General features: G+C 42.2%; 1 protein-coding gene across 1 annotated transcript in view; it reads left to right on the forward strand.

Moving 5' to 3' along the window:
* LOC309701483 (NACHT, LRR and PYD domains-containing protein 12-like) overlaps positions 1-7599 on the forward strand; it is a 442279-nt gene that overhangs the window by 307104 nt on the left and 127576 nt on the right. The gene's annotated exons all lie outside the window — the stretch shown is intronic.

A 7599-nucleotide genomic window follows, 5' to 3' on the forward strand; every position in this document is an offset into this window, starting at 1 on the left:
AGACCTAACTCTGCAGTGGGTGGAGGTCTCGGAGGCAGAGGAACATCGCTAGGACACATGAAAAACATCACTTCATCATCCAGGGATGAACGATCGTTTTTCAAATCTGGATGCATGATCTTGTCTGTGTCCTTCGACTGAAAGCTGGCATCAGCAGGTGGTGGACTTAGGAGCTCACATGCAGGTGCGCTGATAGGTCGGAACATGAAAGCGGGAACTTCATTGTCCAGAGCACAACGGTCTGCACTGGATGAGCGTGGGAGCTTCTCCTTTGCCTGTGGAGGAGGCAGACTTTGACTTTGTGTTGCAGAGGAACATTTAAGTCATCTGACGTTTTGCTCTGTTACATATTATTATTGTTGTTGTTGGATTTTTCTTTAAAAATTCACACGATTTAATGTTTAGAAACAGACACAGTGAAGGGTAACTTACCACAGCTCGAGCCATTTTAGGCGTCTGTCAAGGCAAAGACGCAGGATTTGGTTTCTCTGTGTAAGATTACAGGACAGTTGTCAGTTTCATTTTCAAGTCAGTTGGATAAATTCATATCAAACTTCTCAAACTGTATCATTAAAGCATTGTTTAGGTGGACAAATATGAAAGATATGAAGATAAAAACAGTAACAGCTGGCAATCAAGGGAAAACAACCTTACGAAAAAGGTCTTAATCATTATTGTTTTAAAGTAAATCTTTCAGTCCTTACTTCAGTGATTGTTTGAAGTCTCTGTGCTTGTTGTCAGTCGCAGATTTGTGTAAAATATTTGCAGTTTGTGAATAAAGTTTGCAGGAGCTCCAAAGTTTGTCTGTTCAATACCAAAGTAATGAGGAGACTGAGTGCAGGTTTGGAATCCTCAGTGACAGAAGAATGCAGCAATGTTTGAATTTGAATTTGTTATTGTTTTATTAACAACAACTACCAGGATCATACCATAGCAACACAGTGATGCCCAATCAAATGTCAGGTACAAGGGATAGCCCACATACACATCCAACAGCACAGTAAAGCAATGGGCACCAATGCCACCAGTCAGGCCTTAAAAATACCTGAGTTATATAACAGCACACTGACAGTGTCTCATCCAAAAATATAAAATGTATAAATACAGTTAATATCATTTTCATTTAAATTTTATTTAATTCTCTTCATATAGTGCCAAACAGATGTCTCAAGTCGTCACTGTTACAACATAGATAAACATGAACATGAAATCCATTATTTAATTCTCTTCCATTCACTCCAGTTCAATTCAATAGCTATATAGATGGATAGACAGATACTGTATTATATACTATATTGATTCCAAATGGAGAATTAATGTGTTATATCACCAGGATAATGAATTCAAGTAGTACAATCTCCAATAAACAGACAACACAGTTCAAGTTCAAAGTGCAATATGTGCAGGATCCAGGCTTTATATTGTAAGATGCAAAATGTTTATATATACATAATATTGTTGAAAAAATAAAGAAAGTTAAAAATCAAAATAAGTTTATTGTCACTGTGGCTGATGTGATTGCAATATGAACCCGGAAGCAGACAAGGGAGAGATGGAACTGAATCTTAACAAAAAAACAAACCATTTATTAGGTTGAAAAACACGAACACAAAACAAGGCCCAGCAAACAGGAGCGGAAACTAAAACTAAAACCTATACTGGGAATAACTCGGTATGACTATGACAACTATGACAAGAAAAACATGAACATGAATCCGAGGAGGTGCATGCGAGAAACTCTGATGAAAAAACATGAACATGAACATGGACCTAAACAGAATCAGGAGATAACCTGAAACCCGGAATAACGTGAACGGAGGAAAACGCACCAACACTGCCCAGAGGAAGACAGCGGACTTAAATACACAGAAGAGAAAGGAGGGAAGTGGAAACACAGCTGACACAAATGAACCTGACACCACAGGGGAAGCAAAATGAAACACACTGAACATGGAAACACAACCCTTTCATAATAAAAGACGAAACAAGGAGAGACGTGGACGTGTGATGGGCTGAGTTGCCAAATGGCTGGTAGGCTTTTAGCTAGGCTTTAGCTTCAGCCAAGTGGAAGCTAAATTGGCTAGTCATTCATATGTAAATTAGGTTGTTACCTGAGAATTCTGGAGGGGAGTGGGGGTGTGTGAATGATTGCTGATTTCTAACTGCCAACTGCCTCTTTGTTTGTCTGGGGGGGAGCTGCTAAAAGCGGTGAACTTCCTTTTGTGTTCGTCTTGATGCATTCTCAATCATCCAGGAAAATAAATCTCCAAAAGTCACCAACTTGGAGTGGTTAGTTTCCTGAGCCACAAGGAAACTTGTGTTTCAGTTTGCCATCTTAGGGAGAAGGAGGATCATCACAGTTTTGGTGGTTGTATAAACTAATAATTTGTTTTAATTAAAAAACTTTCCCTCTGTCATTTCCTGAGTGTTTCAAAATAAAAGTCCTCTCTTTCATGTTTTGAATGTGAGGCTGTTCCTGTGATGCCTTCAAATCTGTTTCAGTCTGCAGATTTTTACAGTTCAGACCCAAAGTGACTCAAACATTTACTTAAAAGAGGTTTTTGTTCGTCTGGGTTTTCCTGCTCAGCAGCTCTAAACAGGCAAAAGCAGAAACACACAAACAGAAAGAAACAGGAAAATATGTGTTTCTGTGAACAATGCAGCAGCAAAATGAAAGACCAGGATTTATTTTTAATGATTGACCAGTGCTGGGTAAGTTACTTTAAATTAGTAACTTAGTTACATTACTAGTTACTTCTATCAAAAGTAACTCAGTTACTTCAAGTTACTCGTTACTTTCAAAGTAACTAGTTACTAGGGAAAGTAACTTTGGTTTTACTCAGAATTCTCTTGTTAATGTGTTGCTTCCATAACTTTGCCAGTCTTCTAGCTTGCTTACCTGCCACAAGTGCACTGTGCCACCTACCAATAGAAAGGAAAAGATAATGTGCATATTTCCACGAGAGAAATCCCACGCCTGGACCGCCGTTGACCGCCACCATGATTCTAGCCTACGTCACAGCATCATGTGCGCCTTTTACATCCAACACAAAAACTGCAGTCGTGGTGCTGTCGATTGTACTCAGAACTCGGAAATTCTGCCTTCTGAATAGGAAGATGGAGGTAACACCAGACTGCAGATGAGCTGCATACAGGGTTGGACTGGGACAAAAAAATCAGCCTGGGCATTTTGACTAGAGACCGGCCCACCATTATAGCAAAAATCCTAAAGCCTTTGAATGAAAACAAACACTGTTGTGACAGTGATGCTCACTGTCTTGATGGTGTATATGCATCAATCTATCAATCGTTTGTTGTAAGATTCAGATAATTATTTTTTAAAAGCTAGACATTTTAAACGAGAATAAGAAAGAAAAGTATTTCTTTGTGCCCCCCTCTCCCTGTTAATGCCCTACCTGGCCCCCTGGCAAAACTTTGCTAGAGCTGCCCCTGCACAGTTACCAGCTGTCAGCTACCTAAAAAAGGATCCTGGTGTTATTTGTCTCTCAGAAACAGTTCATAACTTCCCTTCAACTCATTCATGTCACCTAAAAGGTAAACCTGTTTCTCCATCACAGCTCTGATGATTCAGTAAGGACATCTCCTGGTTTCATCTTCATGTTTCCCTCTCACCACATAACCAAACCGACATCATGACCAGCAGCTTTTTTGCAGCTGTGGCTCCAGCAAACATCAGCTGATACTAGAAATTAATATGAAATAAATTCTAACAACAGCTGATCAAGCTTAAACGTGCTGCTGTTGTTTAACGTGAACTCCGCTGGTTTCCTCTTTCTGATGCAAAGTGGGAGATAAACAAACAAGAGAGCCGATCAGCTGATCATTGATCAGTTTTCATGATTGAAGTAGAAACGGGAGAGGGAGGGGGAGAATGAAAGAAGAAGAGGCAGCTGTGCAGCAAAGACACAGAATAACTCCAGCTTTGTGCCTTTTTCATTGTAGCTGAATTACGGGACTAACTGTTCCTTTTCACCTCAATAAGAAATGCGTAATATTTTCTCTGAATACCAGATGAGACGGTTGGCAATTCTAATAACTTATGAACAAAATAAAGTTCAACATCATTAACTTCATAGCACCCACCCAGCTGTATAGAAACTCTGTCATGCTAGCTAGTATGCAGTACGGAAAAAGTCAGAATAACAAAAATAAACTCCACCTAAACTTGGTTTATATCTGACCCAGAGAGACTGCAGGTCATAACTTCTTACCTGAAGTTCAGTTCACACTTGGACCGGCGGCTGCCTCGGGTCTCTTTTCCTTCTGCATCCCTTTCCCTCCTCCACCTGCTGGCTTCCACCACTTGCTAATGTTACTGAATCTGTGGAAGCTCCGCGACAGCCACCACACGAAGTAACGAGTAACGAGCCTATCTAAATCCCAGTAATGACTAACGTGTTCCTGATTTTAGCATAATAACTAGTTACCGTGCTCGTTACCACAATAATAACGTAGTTACTGTAACACGTTACTTAATAACGCGTTAGTCCCAACACTGTGATTGACAAAAACATTAAATGATCATGTTTATTTTCACATCAATGTTCCATCGGTCCTTCTTTTAGAATAAGTTTAGAAATGAAAAATACTAATAACACACCAGGAAAAAGCCAACAGCACGAGTCCTGAAAGGCTTAAAGAGAAAATAAACGCACAAAGAATGAAACAAAAAGGCACAAAACCTCAAAACAAGAGTGAATTAAATCTGAGCGACACACAAAGATGCTAAAAGCCCCAAACATGAACCTGTGAGGTCATTAATACCTGTGTGTGTGCATGTTTACATGTCTTTGTGGGGACCAAAATGCCCGTCCCCACAAGTTTGAAGACATTTGTGAGACTGTTTACTGCTCCACGCTGCACGAATCTGAATCAAAATCACTCAGACGCGCCCACGTAGGCATTCCACTAAAACCATGTGACCACCTTCACCTTTAAACCTGTCGTGAATATAAATTTAGACTTTTCACTTTATTTTGAAAGAACAGATTTGCAGGAAGTGCGGCTGCTGCAGAAACTCTTCACTTTTCACTGGCTTTAATCTTGAAGGTTTCTCCAGATGTGGAACATTCATGCTAAACATTCAACATCTGACGACCGTCTCCGTGTAAAACACTGACAAACTCAAACTTTATACGGTAACTGACAGATTTATTCCTCCATTTTCAGGCATTTCACAATGAACTTGGATTAGTTTGATGATTTTATTCACGTTGGTGAATAAAACCAGCCAAGAGGCTGATTCCTGCAGAGGAGGAGGCAGAGTGGAGGAATCTGCAGGTTCTGTCTCTAACACACAACCAGAGCTTCAATCATAACGAGCACATAATAAAACCATGATCCCCCCTGATCGACTCTTTTAGCCTGTTTCCTCTGGATCGAACAGGATCTAACAAACCCCAGCTTCTGCTGGGACACTGGTCAGCATGGGAGGAAAAAGATGGCTGCCGTGTTGCTGTTTCCTTTCTTACACCAGGGTTATACTTCCTGTATCTGTGGGTCTGAGTTTTTAATCAGAGGATGAACTTAAAGCTTTCAGTCTGCTCTACAACCCACCACCTATCCACACGTCTGGAAATGAGTGGAAATCAGTAAAACTTCTACCAGACTTTAGTAAATATTGCATTAAAATGAGCAGACAGATTTTAATCTCAGCATCGTGCACACAGATTTTTCAGGACACTGGAAGAGTTCCTGCCGTGGATTTAGATGTTAGTGTTGTGTGGATGATCCCATTCTGTGATCTTTGTGTTACTAACACTGATGACACCACCGTTATTGGACTCATCTCGGACGGGGATGAGTCTGCCTACAGGAGGGAGGTTGAACGTCTGGTGTCCTGGTGCAGCCACAACAACCTGGTGCTGAATGCCCAGAAGACAGTGGAGATTATTGTGGACTTCAGGACGCACACAGCTCCACTCCCCCCCATCATCCTGACTGACACCCCCATCACCTCTGTGGACTCATTCCGCTTCCTGGGTACCACCATCACCCAGGACCTGAAGTGGGAGCCCACCATCACCTCCGTCATTAAGAAAGCCCAGCAGAGGATGTACTTCCTGAGGCAGCTGAAGAAATTCAACCTGCCAACACGGACGATGATGCAATTCTACACTGCAATCATCGAGTCCATCCTCACCTCCTCCATCACTGTGTGGTACGCTGGAGCCACTATCAGGGACAAACAGAGACTGCAGCGTGTTGTGCGCTCTGCTGAGAAGGTGATTGGCTGCAGACTCCCATCTCTGCAGGACCTGTACACCTCCAGGACACTGGGGCGTGCAGCTCGGATCTCAGCTGACCCTTCTCACCCTGGACACAGTCTGTTTGACCTGCTCCCCTCAGGCAGGAGGCTCCGGTCCATTCGCACCAGAACCTCTCGCCATAAGAACAGTTTCTTCCCCTCTGCTGTCGGACACATGAACAATAACCGTATGACTGTTCCCACCACTAACACCCTACGCTGTGTTCACTGCATCATTCCATGTTTGGCACTGATCACCACCTGCACTCATGTATATATCATGTATATATCTATCTACTTAGCACTTTTAATTCTTATTCTTATTTTTATTTTCATGTCTATTTAAGCGTAATTTATGACAGTATGTTTGCACTGAAGCACCGCAGCAATTTCCTAATGTTGTAAACCTGCTCAACATTTGGCAATAAAACCCTTTCTGATTCTGATTCTGATGCTTTTACACTTTAGGACCCTCGAGACCTCTGCTGCTCAGCTGTCCTGATCACTGCCTCCACTTTAACCAGAGGCTGTAACCTCTGATCATTTCACCTGCACCGACAGTAAAACTCTTCTCCAGAACCAAACGTGCCATAAACCCATCACAGCTTCATCATCAGCTCAGTCTCAGCAACATGCAGACGACCGAGCAGCAGAAACTCTGCAGGGAACGTCTGAAGTCTGTTCTTCAGTTTTCCCAGCTCACTGTTTATTGAACATGAGACAGAAAAATAACTTCACCTTTAATGTGAAACTTTTATCGCCTGTGACATGTTTGCAGGAAGTTTACATGCTGTGATTTAGTGTCACAGCCATAAATATCACACAAGGTAAAAACTACAAGTCCCAGCATCCTCTGTGTTTAGGGCGGAGCAGTAAAAGTGAAAGTGTTGATCCTCCGTTCAGAGCAGCAGGAGAAGGAAGGTGGAGCTGAGGCAGGTGAGTGTTAACATGAATATGTTTCTTCTTATGACATAAAATAATTCCACGCTGTTCGTGTCTGTGGGTGAAACGTGAGGCCGGTCGGCTCCTCTGAGCGCTGGTTTCCTGTAAGTAGAGAGGAAGTGAGTTTAGCTGAGAGAGCAGGAGGAGAGTGAGAGCTGTGCTGAGGCAGCTGAGTGTTAACACCGCTCTGACATTACTGTGTCTCTGTGGCGGGAACAACAGGCTCCGTCAGTGGAGGCAAAAATAATCAGACTTTGGTTTTTCAAAGGAAACTACTTTATGTTGGGAGAAGCCGCGCGCTCATTGGATAACGGCTTGTCCATCTCAAGTTATTAGCCAATGAGCGCGCAGGTTCACAGTAAGACCCGCCCTTATCTAGACGTGTTTTA

This window comes from Aulonocara stuartgranti (genome assembly GCF_965226115.1).
Source record: "Aulonocara stuartgranti genome assembly, chromosome: 23".
Lineage (NCBI taxonomy): Eukaryota > Metazoa > Chordata > Actinopteri > Cichliformes > Cichlidae > Aulonocara > Aulonocara stuartgranti.